Below are 18,392 nucleotides of genomic sequence, written 5' to 3'. Positions count from 1 at the left end.
AAAAGTGAATGGGACAGCCACGCGTTTTTACAAAAAATGCGTGCAGCATGCGTTCCCGGACCGCACAGGTCCGGAACACATGCAGTGTGAACATCAGACAGTGCACTCTATGCACAAAACGCGGCTGGAAACGCATGCAGTGTGAACGGGGCCTAAAGTTTACCATCAGAGAGTGATCTGCGGGTCCCCTTCTACAAGTGCTGCTACCTGTATAGAACAGTGCTGGATATGAAGACAGAAATGAGAAAAGAGCACACTATGGGGGACATTTATCAATACATTACCCACAGTTTTTTCTTCTTAATCTGTTCTAACCAGACGTAAGAGCAGTTCTGTATGATAAGAACCTTCTTAAATCCTAGGTAATAATGGCAATTTAGCATGAATTTCTAGAGCTGCACTACAGTTAAGAAAAGTGCAAATCCATCCCTAAACTGGCACAGATTATAAGTGCCTGATAGAAGTTCTACAGATGTAGAACTGCAGGCTAGACATGATTGCAGAGTGCAGGCTAGACATGATTTGTGGTGCTCCTCCCACCTGCTGAATTCCTCCTCAGAGCCTGCTGCTATCAATACAGCCAGGTGTATTGGTTACCTCAGCAACAGGAATTCCCCTCACACACTGCACTGTCTGAGAGACCTTCCTAGCTCCTCTTATTCTACAACAGTTTAAGAAGGAATTTGCACTATTTAGTGATTTCATAGCATGTTTGAGACACTTCTGCACGGATTTCTAAAAACCTACCAATGTTTTGTCTCGGACACTATTGATAAATCTGTCCCTGTGAAACTAGTAGGTGAGGGCTCTAGGCTGGAGAAACCTATAGAAGTTTGCCAGCTGTCACGCTTGTGTCCCTCTTATGCCAGGGGCCTGGCTTGCACGAATATCTTCACGGTCTTGGATAGTGATCCAGTCGGGATTCCACAGTGGTTATTTGGAACTCGCTGCAGTGGGCGTGTAAACGTTTTTCTGCGCTCGGCCGGTACAAGCCTGATTCCCCGACTAAGTGTAGTAGGAGATAAAAAACGCTAACAAAGCGGTGTTAGCCGCAATGATATGCAAAGGATCTGTTTAAAAACTTTATTGCAATGCGTTTCCTAGGGAAGCACCCCTGCTTTATCAAGCATAATGATTTAGAGTGAATATACGGATTGGATAATTTAGGCAGTTACCTTTTATATTAGATAGAAATGGTAAGATTGGATGAAAAAGTTTGGATCACTAGTGGCAACCATAAGACAATTCTGAACGAATGAGCCTTTTATTTCTCACCTGAGCACCTGTCTCAGGGAGAACACCAAATCCCAGAGTGGATTTGTTAAAATAGCATTGCAGAGGCTTGTAATATGGCACATATGTACATTGCATTAATCACTTACTCAGACTCTCTCCACCTGCAACTGCTACACTATATAATGCCTTCCTGTTGGAAATGTTTTTCTCTGTTACTCATTCATAAAGTGGCTCTTGCTGTCTATTTAGCATGTCTGACTAAGTGAGAAGTAAACTCTTCACTTAACTATTTATAGCTGACCACTGCACTCTCGGCATTGCTAATCCTTCCGGTCCATTTAACCTCTTGAGGACTGCAGTGTTAAACCCCCCTTGTGACCAGGCCATTTTATGCAAAATTGGCCACTGCAGCTTTAAAGAGAACCTGTACTGAGTAAAATTATTTAAAATAAACACATGAGGTAACTTAAAATGAACATTAAATAGTTACCTTGCCATCAGTTCCTCTCAGAAGCTCACCATTTTCTTCTGACAGTGATCCCTTCCAGTTCTGACAACATTTTGTCAGAATTGAAATATATCAGTTGCTGTCAGTTATTTATCAGTTGCTGTCAGTTATAGCTGAGTGGACAACTGATATGCCCGGTAATGTCCATGTTTCCCTATGACTCAAGTGGACGATGTTACAGTTTAACAGTGTGCTGACCAGAAAGCTGTTTTGGGGTAATGGCCATTTTCAAAATGGAGGACGGAGAATTCCATTGATCACAATGGACATACAGGACGCAGGAGAGGAGAAAGAGATTGAGGAGTAGACTACACGGGAGGTAAGTATGACTTGTGTATGCTTATTTTGACTTTTAATTTTTAGTTCAGGTTTTCTTTAAGGCCAAGCTGCAGGGCCGCACCACACAGCACACAAGTGATTCCCTCTCCCCTTTTCTCCCCACCAACAGAGCTCTCTGTTGGTGGAGTCTGATCGCTCCCCCCATGTTTATTTCTTTTTACACATATTTTTGTTAAAGATTTCCCCTCCTTCCCTCCCTGCCTCCCCCCCCCCCCCCCCCGCCAGCCGATCGCTTCTAAGTCTCCCAGGGGGACAGCCGTGTCACACAGCTGTCCCCAGTACAGCGCTGGTGCTGATCGCAGTGCTGTACTGATGTAAACACAGAGGTTTCACCGTGTAACAGTCTCCCGAACGGCGATCGCCACTCAGAGACTGAAGGCGGAGCGGAGCAGGAGATGCGTGTGCAGCATGCGCGCAATCTCCTGCAAACTGCTGCCCCAGGACTTTACTCCCATCGGCGTTAGGTGGTCCTGGGGCTGCCGCCGGCAAGCAGTTAAATTACTTTTTTTTTTATTTGGAATTGCCTAATTAGAACACCACCATTTGTACTCTATAATGGAAACCCAATTTTGCTTTGTACAATTGGAAGTAGAACCCCCAAAAACGGAACAACTGGAGTTGTATGCTATGTATGTATGTATGTACTCCAACATCATCTTCTGTAGTGCTATACAAAGTACAACAGAGTCAATAGTGGGGAGGATAAAGATATCTGTATAGTGCTTTTACTCTGTCTAACTCAAAGCGGCTGAGACCTGCAGCCAGTAAGGGCGCACTTATAGGCCATCCTCTGATGTCAGGGAGACTTGCCCTAGGGCTCCTTACAGTCGCTACCTCTGCACCCCTTATTGCTTTGCCCCTGCATGTGACATGATGAGATAGACATGTGTACGTACAGTGCCAATCACACAAATAACTAGGTTGTGTTCCTTTTTTTTCTTTCTCTGCCTGAAAGTGTTAAACATCAGGTATGCAAGTGACAGTTTCTACCCAGGTCAGACTATAGCATAGCCCTCACTGATAAGTAATTAAGGCCAAAAAACACTTTACTATCAGTAAATGGCTTCTGAGAGCAGGAACGAGATAAAGTCAATAATTCATAGAATTGAGCTCTGGTATACTTCAATGAAGGTGTGATTGAGCAGACAATGAAACAGTATAAACTTAAAAACTAGATTTAAAGGGATACTGTAGGGGGTCGGGGGGAAAATGAGTTGAAGTTACCCGGGGCTTCTAATGGTCCCCCGCAGGCATCCTGTGCCCGCGCAGCCACTCACCGATGCTCCGGCCCCGCCTCTGTTTCACTTCTGGAATTTCAGACTTTAAAGTCTGAAAACCACTGTGCCTGCATTGCCGTGTCCTCACTCCCGCTGATGTCACTAGGAGCGTACTGTGCAGGCCCAGTATGGTCTGTGCCTGCGCAGTATGCTCCTGGTGACATCAGGTGGTGTGAGGACACGGCAACGCAAGCACAGTGGTTTTCAGACTTTAAAGTCTGAAATTCCAGAAGTGATCCGGAGGCGGGGCTGGAGCATCGGTGAGTGGCTGCGCAGGCACAGGATGTCTGTAGGGGACCATTAGAAGCCCCAGGTAACTTCAACTCATTTCCCCCCGACCCCCCTACAGTATCCCTTTAAATATAAAATAAAACTGTGGGATATCTAAAAAGTCATTTTTAGGAGGAGGAGGACAGATACAATTGTTTTTCTCATCAGTTTATGTTCACCTCGGATGTCCTTTAAAAACAATAAAGCCAATGCAAAGGAATTGTTAGCAAAAAAAAAGAGAAAATAATTGAACATGTCTTAACTTTCTATTCATCCATGATTTCTCTATGCTAAATCCCTTTATTCTATTTGCCAAGCAAGTGCACTCTCAGCAAAAACCCCATATGTTAAAGAAAATTAAAATATAAGGAGAGTCTGACACCTACACACCTAACATCTTTAAAAACATTTTTTCAATTCCTCCGGCTCCAAGAACCTACGCACACCTTCTCATGTCTTTAATCCAAAGGCCAGCATTTCAGCAGCTGTTCAGACCTACAGAGGCCTGTGGGATTTGTGGCCTACATTCCTTTCCCTTCATAATACTTTCAGTGACCCTTTTTCTGTGACTCCGGATGTCAGACCTAGTTGCAACCCCTCAACATGACTAATCCCTTACCAGACACATACATTTAAACACCTTTACAAATGATTTATATCCTGTACTGATCTCATGAAGAGAGAAATCATTTGTAAATGCAAATGTGTTTAAATTTGTTTCTGCTAACGGATTAGTCATTTTGAGGGGTTACAGCCAGGTCTGTGTGCGAGTATAAAAAGGGAGTACTTAAAGTAGAGCTATTTCTGACACCCTACATTAGCACAAACGGTATGAAAACAGTTTGAGTATGCAAACAATATTTTCTGGATATAGGTAGTCCCCAGTTAATGTACAAGATGGGGACTGTAGGTCATTCATAACCTGAATCTGTCCATAAGTCAAAATGTTGTGCCATCTCTGTCCCCTGTACCTCCTGCACAATGCCCCCCTGTGCCTCCAGTGTCCCCATCTGTGATACTGCCATCTCTGTCCCTTGTACCTCCTCCACTACGCCCCCTGTGCCTACAGTGTCCCCATCTGTGATACTGCCATCTCTGTCCCTTGTACCTCCTGCACTATGCCCCCTGTGCCTCCAGTGTCCCTATCTGTGATACTGCCATCTCTGTCCCCTGTACCTCCTCCACTATGCCCCCTGTGCCTCCAGTGTCCCCATCTGTGATACTGCCATCTCTGTCCCCTGTACCTCCTCCACTATGCCCCCTGTGCCTCCAGTGTCCCCATCTGTGATACTGCCATCTCTGTCTCCTGTACCTCCTACACTATGCGCCCATCGCCTCCAGTAGCCCCCTCTGTGACATTATGCCATCTGTCCACTGTACCTCCTCCACTATGCCCCCTGTGCCTCCAGGGTCCTCCCTTTGTGCCACCTCTGCCCCCTGTGTCCTCAGTGTACAACAGCAAAATGTCATTTTACTGGTGTAAAAACCTATTTTTCTTTAACATTTTTTTAAATCAATTTACTCAAAAACTAGATCTTCTGGGAATTTTTATTTTTACAAGTTCCAACAGAATTACATTTTCAATTGGGAAGGAAGAAATGAGGCACTGTTCCTGCTTATCATTACCATTTAGTCACAGTTAGTTCACACAGACATAAGGATATGCAGTGGCGGGGATAGCCACATTGTCATGCCGTTCGTATTGGCGGCAGGAAGCAGGACCCAGCACAGTTTTCAATGCATACGTTGATTTATCAAAGCATCTGCAATAGTACAAAGTTAAAAACCGTAGAATACAAAGTTTTGAGAACCTTTATCAAGCTAACCCGTAGTGGCGGGGTCATTCATAAGTTGTGTGTTCGGTGAGAGTGTGTGTAAAATATATATACACACACATATGTGGAAGCAGGAAATTTGGGCGCATGAGGCAGGTGGACAAAAAGGGCGCCGCCATTCACTCCCATAATAAATATCGTTTAAATCGGCGCCCAACAGGAAAAAAGGGCGCCGGAGAAAAATAACGTTTTAAAAGCGGCGCCCGGAGACTTTTAATGTTTTATAACTGTTTCTCATGATTACACATTATTTAATGATTTATAATTTTTAAAACATTATTTTTAAACGAAAAACAGTACAATATTTTTTAAAACATTACTTTTAAACGAAAAACCGTACAAATTTTTTTTTTTGTATTTTTAAACGAAAAACCGCACCATATTTTTTTAAAACGTTATTAATGCTTATCACAGGGGGGTCTTAGGTTTAGGCACCAACAGGGGGGTCTTAGGTTTAGGCACCAACAGGGGGGTCTTAGGGTTAGGCACCAACAGGGGGGTCTTAGGGTTAGGCACCAACAGGGGGGTCTTAGGGTTAGGAACCAACAGGGGGGTCTTAGGGTTAGGCACCAACAGGGGGGTCTTAGGGTTAGGCACCACCAGGGGGGTCTTAGGTTTAGGCACCACCAGGGGGGTCTTAGGGTTAGGCACCAACAGGGGGGTCTTAGGGTTAGGCACCAACAGGGGGGTCTAGGGGTTAGGGATAGGTACAGGGAGTGTTCTGTGTGAGAGTAGGGTTAGGTATAGCTTTAGTAAAATTCTTATTAATGTTTTATAAAACGTTATTATAAATTTCAATTTTTAAACAGGGAAGATTAACGTTTTTTAAATTGCCGATTTTATACACATTATTTAATGATTTATAACTTTATAAAACATTATTTTTAAACGAAATATAACACAATTTTTTTTAAACGTTATTCATGATTATCTTTTAAAACCCTGCGCCCTTTTTTCCCGGCGCCCTTTTTTAACGTACGCCACATATGTATACACATCGCCGCCGAGCTGGAGGGTTAGCGGGCAGGACAGGGGTATTGGGCCTAGCGGCGGGGAGGGGGGTCGGACTCACCTCTTCCTCGTTCCAGCCAGGCCAGCGTGCGCTCCATTGACGTCACTTCCTTCAACGCCGCCCACTGTATTGTAAGTGGACGGCGTTGCAGGAAATGACGTCAGTGGAGCGCATGCTGGAATGAGGAAGAGGTGAGTCCTCCCCGCCCGTGCCTCTTACGAGTAGCGGCTGCTTCTGAACTATTTAAGGCTGGAGGGGAGCGCAGATCGGGGGACCCAGGCAGTGGCGTAGCAATAGGGGGTGCAGAGGTAGCGACCGCATCAGGGCCCTTGGGCCAGAGGGGCCCTGAGGAACCCACCCTCAACCACAGTATTAGCTCTCTATTGGTCCTATGCTCATAATAATCACTTCTATAGATGCGTTTAATAGTAGTGATCATTGACAAACTGTTCCCCAACCCCTTCCTGCACCTCTGACACTGTAGTTGCCATTGGCAGGTTTTGGTGTGTCGTATCAATTGTTATGTATAGAGCGTTTGGGGGGGCCCAATGTAAACCTTGCACCAGGGCCCACAGCTCCTTTGCTACGCCACTGGACCCAGGCGAGGGAGGACCCCCGCCGCTAGGCCCAATACCCCTGTCCTGCCCGCTACCCCTCCAGCTCGGCGGCCGGCTCCCCGCACCTACTGACGGGCGGATGCCGCCCCTAGAAGTGTGCCGCCTGAGGCAAAAGTTTCACCCCGCCTCATGAGCGGGCCGGCCCTGCGTACACACATGTATATATGAAGAATATGCTACAGAGCTGAAAATGATGAAAATGATGTTTTCATGGGTTATGTTAAAATGTTTGAAATTGTGGAAACCAGGTAAGGCCGGATCCACACTATAAGCGCTTTTGTGAGCACTTACGTTTGAAAAAAAATCACTCCCATTCACTTTAATTAAAATCGTGGTAAAAATTGCAGCGATTGCGTAAGTTTTTCCGCATACACGATCGTGGCAATCGCAGCGACTTTTGTGATTTTTACCGCAAGTTTAATTGAAAGGTGATTGGGAGCAATTTTTTTTTTAGCAAACGCAAGCACTCACAAAAGCGCGTATAGTGTGGATCTACCTGGTCATAGACTGCTTATGAATAGGCTGGGGGCAGGGGGTTAGACACAAGGCAGGCAATGGGTTAAAGTGAGCTGATTGTAGGACTGTTATTAAATGTAGTGGTAGTGACGTCTTTAGTCGTGCCAGGTGATCTGTGCAGAATGTTCATTTACTGAGAGATCTTGCTTGCTTGGCAGTTGGAAACAGCCGTTATTTCCCATAATGCAATAAGGTTCACAGACTGCATGGTCATGGCATCACACTGTGGGATGGGTTTTGACTACAATATCAGCCATACAGATGTCCCTGATGATCTATACTTAGAGGAACTCCAGTGAACATAATGTAATAAAAAGGTGCTTCATTTTTACAATAATTATGTATAAATGATTTAGTCAGTGTTTGCCCATTGTAACATCTTTCTAAATCTTTTCTAAATCCCTGATTTACATTCTGACATTTATTACATGGTGCCATTTTTACTGTTGGCAGGTGATGTAGCTGCTGCATGTTTTTTGGCAGTTGGAAACAAATGTAAACCGCTATTTCCCACAATGCAGCAAGGTTCACAGACAGGAAACTGCCAAGAGTACATACTCAGAATTTCTTTGTGAGAGGGGTTTCACCACAATATCAACCATAAAGCGCCCCCTGATGGTCTGTTTGTGAAAAGGAATAGATTTATCATGTAAAAGGGGGTATCCGCTACTGATTGGGATAAAGTTCGATTCTTGGTCGGAGTTTCTCTTTAAAAAAAGTTCCGATTTTTATATGGGAAAAAGTATTTACTATTGATTGGAATGAAGTTTAACCCTTGAAGAGCTGCAAGTATCAGGTATAGGGTTGGGTTAGGATTAGGCTAACTGGATAAAAGTATGACACCCTGGAGGTGCATGTGTATGTAAGGACTAAAGTAGTTAAAGGGAACCTGAAATAACTTTATTTAAAAAAAAAAATCACCTACCTGGGGCTTCCGCCAGCCCCTTGCAGCTGCCTTGTGCCTACAGTGGTTCTGAACGATCCTCCGGTCCCCGCCTCGACTCTGGCAGTTGATGGCCACTGTCTGCGTGTGTCCTCGTACGCACTCCCCTCGCCGGGAGCGTCCTGCGCAGGCGTAGGGGCTTTCTACTTGCAAGTAGGCATTAACGAAAATTAGTTTTGGCCGGGGATCGGACGATTTTTCCAGGACAGCTCGGGCACAGGGCGGCAGCAGGGGGCTGGCAGAAGCCCCAGGTAAGTAAGAAGAAGAGAAAAAAAGTGTTTCAAAGTTATTTCAGGTTACCTTTAATGAAAAATGCCTGTGGATGTACAATAGCAGGTAAATTAAACAGGACAGATTAAATGGAATAATCTATACATCTCCTAGCAGCAAATGCTGCTTGCATTACAAAATATTCCGTGTTCCAAGATTCCACACAAGGCTGACTGTAGGATTGTTTGATTCAAGCAAATCAGATGTTAGGTCGCTATGGAGCATTTTAATGGACTTCCGGAGTTGCACCTCACATTGTGCACACTGTAAAATGGCTATTAGGATGTGAATCGGTAAGTTATGCTGCTAATGGCTGCATTGACGAGGGAAATTACATATGTTTAGTACTGTAGTGTTGTTGAAATACATCATCTTCACGTCTTAAAGGGAACCTAAACTATCGGTATGGATTTTTCCTTTTAAAATAATACCAGTTGCCTGACTCTCCTGCTGATTCTGTGTCTCTAATACTTTCAGCCACAGCCCCTCGACAAGCATGCAGATCAGGTGCTCTGACTGAAGTCAGACTGGATTAGCTGCATGCTTGTTTCAGGTGTGCGATTCAGCCACTAAAGAGATCAGCAGGACTGCCAAGCAAATGGTATTGTTTAAAAGGAAACATCCATATGCCTCTCAGTTTAGGTTATTATTTCTTTATCTGAATTGTGAATATGTAAGATGTAAATTGACTCTCACAGTATGAGCATATTTAACCACTTCACCACTGAGGGGTTTTACCCCTTGAGCACCAGAGCAATTTTCACCTTTCATCGCTCCTTCCATTAATTCGTCTATAACTTTATCATTACTTCTTACAATTAAATGAACTATATCTTGTTTTTTCCGCCACCAATTAGGCTTTCTTTAGGTGGGACATTATGCCAAGAATTATTTTATTCTAAATATGTTTTAATGGGAAAATAGGAAAAATGTGGGAAAAAATTCATTATTTTTCAGTTTTCGGCCATTATAGTTTTTAAATAATGCATGCTACTGTAATTAAAACCCATGAAATGTATTTGCCTATTTGTCCCGGTTATAAAAACCATTTAAATTATGTCCCTATCACAATGTTTGGCGCCAATATTTTATTTGGAAATAAAGGTGCATTTTTTTTCAGTTTTGCGTCCATCCCTAATTACAAGCCCATAGTTTATAAAGTAACAGTGTTGTACCCTCCTGGCATAAATATTTAAAAAGTTCAGTCCCTAAGGTAACTATTTATGTATTTTTTTAATTGTAAATGTTTAAAAAAAATTTTAATTACAAAAAAAAATGGGGAGTGTGGGAGGTAATGAGTAAATTTTTTGTGTATAAATAATGTATTTGTATGTGAAAAATGCTTTAGGGTGTAGTATTACTATTTGGCCACAAGATGGCAACAGTAACTTTTTGTTTAATGCGGACGCTTGGAGGAAGTACTAGGAGGCTGGGAACGTTTTTTTTTTCACAATGATCACGCTGCTTAGCGGAGAAGCAGTGGATCATTGCAGGGCTTAGATCAACGAACGGGAATCGATTTTCCCGTTCATTGATCTCCGGGCGAGCGACCGGCATGTTAACGAGCGGGAGTGCGCGCTAGAGCGAGCGGGAGCGCGGGCAGCGGCGGGAGCGTGGAAAGTATGGATTTCTCCGTCCCTGGGGGTGAAAGGATGGAAAAAGGGACGGAGAAATTCGTACAGTCGGGGGTAAAGTGGTTAAGGATAACTCCACCTTAAAGAGACTCTGAAGTCTCTTAAAAATACTCTTTTTTTATTACAAAAACCAGTACTATTCCATTAGCCGGGCACAATCACCAGGTGGCGTTAATTACTTTTCCCCCTCGAGGCCGCCATGGATAGTAGGGAAAGATGCAACTCTGGTCGAGTTTTATCGCCACCTAGTGGATACGCCCGGCTAACTGAAAAGAACCCAAAAACCTGTTACATCCCTGCCCTACCTAAACTGCCGCATCCCCACCACTGTAATCTTACTAAATCTCCCCAAACTCCCCAGGGAGCAATCCGGGCAGCGCTTCCGTGAGAGGCAGAGCTATGAGCCGCAGCTCTGCCTCTCAGCGTGTCTGTCACCCCGCGTCACCGCCTCTCCCCGCCCCATTTAGCCTTCCTTCACTGAGAGGGGCGGGGGAGAGGCGGAGATCCGCCGCTTATAGACGCGAATGGAGACAGAGCTGCAGCTCATAGCTCTGACTCCAACAGCAGCAAATTCCATGACCAAGAAAGTCGTGTATTTTGCAGGGGAGAGGGAGGGGGAGTTAGGGGGGATTTAGTTAGATTAAAGCTGATTACAGCAGTAATGTTTCACAGGGTTTTATAATAAAAAGATGATTTTTAAGAGACTTCAGTGTCTCTTTAAACCAGTGGTATGAAAATTTTAAAGGAAATCTAAAAATGTATATTATAAGTTTAAACCTTTGTTAGCATCTAACTTAGTATCTGCATTAAAGTACTATTTGGTATTTTATTTAAAGGGGAACCTGCGGTGATCGGGATATGGAGGCTTATAGATTTCCTATTAGAATCAGAATCAATTTATTTCACCAAGTAAGTTTGCACCTACAAGGAATTTGTCTTGGCAGTTGCTTAACAAACGCAAACACAAACAACAACAAAAAAAACAAAAAAAAAAAATACAAGGACAAGACAGTATGTATATTACAAGTCAAGGACAGTATGTGAGTATAGTGGCAGTAAGCAAGGTGAAAATTGTTCATTTACAGTTCTGTGCTGATTACTATCAAGTCCTAGCAGCTCTAGCGTGGTTCAGCATTAAGTATGGCTACCGCTAGAGGAAAAAAACTGTTCCTGTGTCTGGAGGTTTTAGTTGCGATTGACCGGAATCTTACACCTGAAGGCCTGCGCTGGAAGATGGAGTGAGCAGGGTGAGAGGGGTCAGAGGCAATTTTGGTCGCTCTCTTTCTGCACCTGCTAGCGTAAAGATCCTTCAGGGAAGGTAAGCTACAGCCAATTATCCTTTCCACTGATCGGATGATGCGCTGCAGCCTCCCCTTTTCTAATGCTGAGCAGGAGCTGAACCATACAGTCATAGATGATGTTATGGTGGATTCGATGATTGCAGTGTAGAACTGCACCATTCCATTTTTAGGTAGGCCGAACTTTCTCAGTTGCCGTAGATGGTACATCCTCTGCTGCGCTTTTTTGACAATAGTGGTCGTATTGTTATCCGATTTTAGGTTGTTTGAGATCATGGACCCAAGAAACTTGAATGACTCTACCTGGGTTACTGTGGATCCATTTATGGTTAAGGGGAGGTGCTGGGGGGAGATCTCCTGAAGTCTATTATCATCTCCATGGTTTTGAGAGCATTTAGTTACAAGTTGTTGCTGCTGCACCAGGAGGAAAGCTGTCCCACCACATGACTGTATGCAGACTCGTCCCCGTTTTGTATGAGACCAACTACTGTTGTGTCGTCTGCAAACTTCATAACCTTAACAGATGGATCTTTGGAAAAGTCATTGGTGTAAAGTGAGTAGAGCAGTGGGGAAAGCACACAGCCCTGCAGTGCACCAGTACTGACTGTCAGAGAGCTTGATGTGTGTTTCCCAAGTCTAACATGCTGTCTCCTGTCTGTTAAGAAATTGGTTATCCATTTGCAGATGGATTCAGGTATGTGTAGCTGAGAGAGCTTGCTGTGTAGCAGGGATGGTATTATGGTATTAAATGCAGAGCTGAAATCTATAAATAAAATCCTGGTGTAGGTTCCTGGGGTGACTAGGTGTTGTAGTACATAATGCATACACATGTTCACGGCGTCGTCTGTGGATCTATTAGACCTGTAGGCAAATTGCAGAGAGTCCAGCAGGGGGTCTGTGATGGATTTCAGATAAGCCATTATCAGTTAAATAGCCTGCCTCAGAGACATAGAATCAGGATGACAGACCGCAGAGGTCACACTTGCCAAATATTGCAAGCGTTTTACATGCACCACAAAACCCAAGCGAAAAAATGCACATCATGTTATCATGCTTCCCAATGCACAATTGCAGTGCAGTGGGAGCAATGTGCGTTTCCCTGCAGCAATAAAAAAGAAATGCTACTGCCTCTTTTTTTGCACATTGACTGTGATTCCCTATTGACGACAGTCGGCTGCTCTTAGCTGGTTGTTGGCCAACACTGCAGATTCGTCTGTAGGAAAAGGGTGCTTTTTTTTCTGCAGGCTCAAGTGTGACCCCGGCCTAATACTTTTGGCCATAGCCTGGCTGCCCTGCTGATCCTCTGTCTCTAATATTTATAGCCATAGCCACTGAACAAGCCTCCAGATCAGATTTTTGTACTGTAAGTCTGACCCAAAAAGAAATTTGCCTTCTTAAAACAGAAGGTATTAGCAGTTGTTCAGGTTCAAGTGAGCATATGATGCCTCCCAAAATGCATCATTGCTGAATATGCAATCATCCCTTAGTTGTCAAACTAGCATCATGTAGCTTTTCACCATGCAGAATCTTTAAGTATACAAGGTGTCACACCATCACTAACAATAACTGCTTACCAGATATAAACATTATAAGGTTGTAACTTCGCAACGTGGAATGAATGAATCAAAGGTCACTCCCTGCAGGCTTCAGGATGAAGGTCTTGTTATAACCTCTGGATCCCAGGGATAAGCCAGGCAATAACTGTCAGGGACCGGCCCCACAGCAAGCCTGCAGAGACAGTTCCTGACTGGGGATTCACTCGTTTTGACCAGGTCGAGAGGGGGAGCAGCCTTATTCAAGCTAACACAAGGCTGTCTCCCTCACAACACACACTCTGCCACCACTAGCAGCTGCTAGACACTTCGACAATTCCCACCCTGCTATCGAGTGGCCTGCGCTCAGTCCAGCATTTTCATATTTGGGTCAGCTTCGCGCTTGAGCCAAAATACGGGATGCCACACACACATGAACTCTCACATGGTAGCTGTGTACAAACCGAGCATCCAATCAGACACTGAACTTGTAACACAAATTACACTGCAGTCTCTCTAGGAATGCGAGCTCTGCTTAGTATATCAGAAATCAGGCTTATTATATAAAGATTTAATATTCAAAAAAAGTGGAACAGTGCAGAGAGAAATATATACAAAATATTTACAAAAAACACAGTAAAACTACAAAAACACACAACAAGGCAGTTTGCTATAAACAAAATCAGCCGGGGCACCCCTAGCACATTGCTAGCTACTGAGAAGTACAAGTTCTGAATCTTCCAAGCTGATTTTTTTATAGGAAGGTTTGTAGTCTGAGGCCACTCAATGTTCAGATCCAGAAATAATCCAATTTCCTCAGATTGTGACATCACCGTTTGCTGTGATATGCAAATTCCATTGGTTCCTGTTCAATTTTCCCAGACTAGGTATAGCCTAGTTGTGTATTGGGAACAACTGGTGGCTGTATACAGACCTCAAAGCAACGCAAACACCTTCAGCACATTAGACTATTCAGGACAACTGGTTGGGTAATTATCTAATTAACTGTTTTATTGCTGGAGGCTAGGTAAATACACAATGTCCAGGTGTCTGGGAGCTATTTAACTTAGCTGGTCTGCTCAAATGAGATTTACAGCCCTTTTCTGATTGATGCAAGTGTATCATTTCCAGGTGACCATTCTTTCAAAGTCAGCAGCCAGCTGCCTCTAACAGACATACACATATGACATAGTACACTGCAGACCAAAAATAAAAAAAAATATAGCTTCCATGAGATACCAGTTCAAAAATGGCTGCTATATCACCACAATAACCATTTCCAGTTGGATATAAAACACAATCACATATGCTTAGTGCACACTGCTACTTATCTCCTATTAGGCTCAAAGCAAACAAGTAGATAAAAAGAGAACTTGCATACGGAGCCCAAGCAAGGGTTACCCCAGAATCACAAGTATGTGTGTGTGCAATAATCAAGAAAGTAGAGATGGATAAAGGTGCCACCTGTCTCCTTCCTGACCAGTTTGTCAAAAACTATAATGTTCTAATTTTCAAAAATGAAAAATTTGGATTAGTCTGGTCCGGTACCTGCTACTTTCGGCACCTGATAACAGATATTTGCATTAGCGCTTATGGGGGGGGGGGGGGGGGGGGGGCTGCCCAAATGGGGGGGGGGCCACAGCTGCCCAAATTTCCTGTTGATTCCCCCCCCCCCCTCCTCTTAGTGCTAAAGTCACAAAGGGGAGGGGGGGTTGGTGTTAGCCTGTCAAAACAGCGACAAATAAGTGCTACATCATCTGGCGTGTTCTGTGCCTGCACAGTAGTTTTGCGCAGTACGCACCACATGACGTAGACGCACGGGCACTAATGCCCGCACAGGCACAGATCTTTACCGGCTGCCAGCGGGACAGTGTGAAGGACTGGGGCTGCAGCGAGGGACTGTTGCTGCTGCCGGGAGAAGCCCAGGTGAGTAAAAACTGTTAATTATTTGTCGCACCAGAAGTTCTTTAAGGAGGTTGAAGGAGCTCACAATGGGCAACAGTGTTGTTCCTTTACTTTTAATCAGAAAGTCTATTGGGCTGTTTGTGTGTAGGTGACCGTACACTCTCTATAAGTGTTGCTTTTCTCCTGAGGATAACACCAAAAAGCAGCAGACCCAAGTGACAGCTAGAAGGGGACATCTTACTCTGAGCCATGACAGGTACACTGACTTGATATTTCCCAGAAGGAATTCATCTTTGAATCTCTTGCTTCTGACGCCACCCATTGTTTACCGTTCTGTAGCTGTCTGAATCACAGCAGCCATGGTCCTTCTGGTAATGTGTGTCTTAAATTATTTTCAAGCCTAAATATTTATCTACAATAAAAAACCTGCCTTCTGTCAGTAGTCAGCAGCCTGCGATGCTTTCTTTGTAACTTGGAATGGGAAGCGTGCTAATATGTCTTATGGCTGTCAGCAAGTTAAACAGTGGGGAGACGACATATGTAGCTATAAACACATTTCACAGAGATGTGCTTCCAAGTAAACATAGCTGTTTATGTGGCTTACAGACTATTCACAATATTGCTTTATGTATGCAGAACAGCAGGGTGGGGATAGTTACAGTAAGCAAATATCATCTAGGAAAAGCAAATGAATCCTTACAAATAACGGTGATCAAACAGACTCTTGGGCACTGTCTAATGCTATGTAAGCTGAAAAAGTGATACCCCACCTTCATTTAAAAAAAAATGCAAATGCTATTAATACACAAGACTTATAGTTAAAGGAAACCAAGCGGCACTTTTTCCCCCCTGCAATTTGTCCTGGTTTCTAATAGCTATAGGAGTTGCCATGTTCCCCCTGCCCTTATTTATCCAGGGGAATGTGTGAAGATGGCATCTGTGACTTCTCTAAAATATTTGAAGCACAATGCTTATACCCCCCACCCCCTTCTTGTGCTGATGAAAGCTTTTGCTAAGCTGCTAATATGTGCAATAAAATTACATTAGTCCTTATCTGCCTCAAATTTCTGCATGCAGGCCTTGGATGTAGGGTAATAGTCAACGGTAAACTTTTAAATGTGAAAAGAGGTAAAATTGAAGCTTTTTTTTTTTTTTAAATAAATGAGCCACATTGTTGGCATGCATTTTTAATCTGCTATTGAGGTTCCCTGGGTGCTAAAATGGTGCTTGGTTCACTTAAATGTACAATTAGTTTAAGAATTGTTCCATTAAAGGACACTTGAAGTGAGATGGATATGGTAGCTTCCATTTATTTGACATTAAACAATGCTGACTGCCTGGCTCTCCTGCTGATCCTATGCCTTTAATACTTTAAGCTGTAGACCCTGAACAAGCATGCTGATTAGGTGCTCTGACTTAAAGTGGACCCAAATTAAAAATACTAGATTTCAGAAATAAAATCTATTTTCTAAATTATAATGATAAATAGCAGCCTTTTTTCAGCTGCATGATGACAAATATAAAATATTTTACATTTATTGGAGGAACCCCTCCCTTCCTTTCAAATTGCCGGGATTTTTCCGGCAAACTGGTGGAGGAGATAAAAAACATAAACAAAACACAGGCTGCTACTGGTGATGTCACAGGGGTGGTGATCTGAGCTAGTGTGAGATTTCACATAGACGACGCCCCTGTGAGGGAGGGTAGCTAATGACAAACTCACCTATGATCTAAAACCTCCTCCTAAGCTCAGAAGTAATGGCTGCCACCTGTATAACCCTAGTTATGAAGAGAGAAGGGTGAAAAGCTTGCACTGACATGCTCATAGCTTTGGAGAAGTGTTTATTTATCTTTGTATGCGTCAGAGTGGTGCAACTAAATATTTTTAATTAAAAAAATGTTTGGTTTGGGTCCGCTTTGAGTCTGACTGGATTAGCCACATGCTTGTTTCAGGTCTGTGATAAAGACATTGCCAGTGCATGAAGGATCAGCAGGATGAAGGCAACTTGCATTCTTTAAAGGGAATGTGAAGTGAGAGGGATATGCAGGAGGACATATTTCCTTTTAAACTTTGCACATTGCCTGGGTGTCCTGCTGATGATCCTTTGCTTGGGAATAGTCCATAGTTTGGTAAACATAACCGCTTCAAATTTTTTTCAAATTTCCAGTTTTGCATCCCAGTTTCATATAAGTAAGATTCGCTGTAGGCAGAGTAAGATCAGGGTCCTAAATAAATATTGTAGCCCATGTGCAGCTACACCAAACTCTGTTTCCAATACACTATGCTTTAAGATGGCACTGACAAACACTGGACAGAGATGTGCTACGTTCTCTTTCAGAAATGTCTGTTGAAGCTAAACTAAAATGCACTATTATAAACTGCATATATAGTGTTTTTTTCTTTCAACCCTTTCAACCCCACCCCCCAAGTACCAGACAATTTTGCATTTCAGGCAGGCAGATCCAGAGTGTGGCTTGCTGGGCATGTTGTCACATGTAGCAGCAGCCTTTACTCACCTCCCAGCCCGCTGTGGAACCCTCAGTTCTGGCCGGCATCCCCGCTCGTACTGCCGCTCAGTTCCGGATTGCGGCTTGATGACGTCATCAAGCCAGGACTCGATACTTATGTCAGCGATCGGGGATGCTGCCCAGAGCAGAAGAGAGCGCTGATCGCCGGGGGAACTACAGGAAGGTGAGTGGATCCTCTTCTTTCCCCCTTACCGCCGCAGCTGTAATCTAATCACTATGATCCCCCGGCAATCATAGTGATCAGGAACCAAGCGCGATGGTTCATAATCACTGAGTGGAGATGTCAGTTGTCAAATGACAGCTTAATCTCCCCTCTCAGTGTGCACAATTCGCGGCGAGACGCTTCGTTTTCTCACACGTTGAATCTATGTCCAGTCTTAGTTGCAGCACTACCTGCTGGACGTACATTCGTATTACGTTGGTCCCATTAGGTTAACCTGCCTGGCGTTCTATTAAGATCGCCAGGCAGGCTGCGGGAGGGTTTTTTTTTAATTAAAAAAAACTATTTCATGCAGCCAACTGAAAGTTGGCTGCATGAAAGCCCACTAGAGGGCGCTCCGGAGGCGTTCTTCCGATCGCCTCCGGCGCCCAGAATAAACGAGGAAGGCCGCAATGAGCAGCCTTCCTTGTTTTGCTTACATCGTCACCATAGCAATGAGCGGAGTAACGTC

General features: G+C 43.8%; 1 protein-coding gene across 8 annotated transcripts in view; it reads left to right on the top strand.

Moving 5' to 3' along the window:
- The window catches only part of ADGRA1 (adhesion G protein-coupled receptor A1), a 1,508,265-nt gene that overhangs the window by 251,636 nt on the left and 1,238,237 nt on the right, over positions 1 to 18,392 (top strand). The gene's annotated exons all lie outside the window — the stretch shown is intronic.

The sequence above is a fragment of the Hyperolius riggenbachi genome, chromosome 10 (genome assembly GCF_040937935.1).
Source record: "Hyperolius riggenbachi isolate aHypRig1 chromosome 10, aHypRig1.pri, whole genome shotgun sequence".
In the NCBI taxonomy this organism is placed as follows: domain Eukaryota; kingdom Metazoa; phylum Chordata; class Amphibia; order Anura; family Hyperoliidae; genus Hyperolius; species Hyperolius riggenbachi.
The sequence above is the reverse complement of the archived record's forward strand: the minus strand, read 5'-3'. Positions and strand labels throughout refer to the sequence as shown.